The following is a 1,377-nucleotide window of genomic DNA, read 5'->3' as shown; positions in this document are numbered from 1 at the left end:
CGTCCCCAAAAAAAAAAAAAAAAAAAAAAAAAAAAAAAAAAACAGAGCCCAAAAACTCACTAATCAGGCCAACGGTGACTCTGGACCTGGCTGGACACTAACTGGGAGTCGTGGCTCTTCCAGGCCTTTGTCCTCTGATATGATCTTTCTCCTTCTCTTATTTGGACCCTGTGTTTTTCCAACTAATCTCTCAATTCCTACAAAATCGTGTACAAGCAATAACCAATCAGTCAATACTCAAACGCTCCTCTAACAACCCCACAGGATCACCCCTTTCCCCAAAATCTGCCGGCAGTCTAAATTCTTTCCCATTTTCAGGTTTCCATCCCCCCCAATCATGCACTAAGAGCCTTGAAAAACTCCGCCCCCACCCCCGAAAACCTGTTATCACCCCCTCTTCTCTAATTCTTTCTCTCCGTATGTAAAAAAACAGGCATGTCAGGCCTCCACGTGCAAGCCCGGACCCAGGAAGCCTGAAGTCCTGCCTGCCTCGGCTGACACCCCCGCCCCACACCTGCTCCACCAGCAACCCACCTGCCACCTTAACTGTGACTATGAGACCGTGAACACTCCTCACGCCACCCTGCCATCTCACCCACCTGCCACTGTAACTACCTATGTTAATGTACACCCCCGGCCCTGCCCCCACCACTGTAACGGACCTCACTCCCTCTTCCCACTGGCCCACCCCAAACCCTTAAAACCAACTCCTACCCACCACCCTTTGCTGACACCCTTTTCGGCCTCAGCCCACCTGCACCCAGGTGAAGAAACAGCCATGTTGCTCACACAAAGTCTGTTTGGAAGGTTTCTTCATTCAAAGCGTGTGTTTTTAAGACATAGCACCTTCTTTGGAGCTCGAAGAAGTTTGTGTACCTGTGTCTGGCAAAAATAATAAACGGAGACTAAAGCCATCAGCTCTCCGTGCCCACTACTGGCACCCACAGTGCCCACATTCTGCCATTTCGTCATCTGTGCCCCCATCTGAGATTAGACCACAGCCCGTTGTCTTTTTGGAGTTTTGGTTAAGACTCGTGTTAATACGGGTAAATCCCATCTGCCCAGTTTTGAAAATGTAAAATCACCTTTGGAAAAACTGTCAGCAGCAGAACGTGTCTGAGTGAAGGGCAGGAAAGCGTGTCGGCGCTGGCAGATCCAGGGAGGTTTGCAGCAACCTCAACGCTTGCCGCCTCAGAAGAAAGAAGTCAGCGGAGGGGCAGAGGGCAGGAGAGACCAAGACAGGTTCTTTCTATTTATTTATTATTATTTTTTTTTTAATTTATTTTTTTGAGACGGAGTTTCGCTCTTGTTACCCAGGCTGGAGTGCAATGGCGCGATCTCGGCTCACCGCAACCTCCGCCTCCTGGGTTCAGGCAG

Source organism: Cebus imitator, unplaced genomic scaffold (assembly GCF_001604975.1).
Source record: "Cebus imitator isolate Cc_AM_T3 unplaced genomic scaffold, Cebus_imitator-1.0 Scaffold384, whole genome shotgun sequence".
NCBI lineage: Eukaryota > Metazoa > Chordata > Mammalia > Primates > Cebidae > Cebus > Cebus imitator.
The sequence above is the reverse complement of the archived record's forward strand: the minus strand, read 5'-3'. Positions refer to the sequence as shown.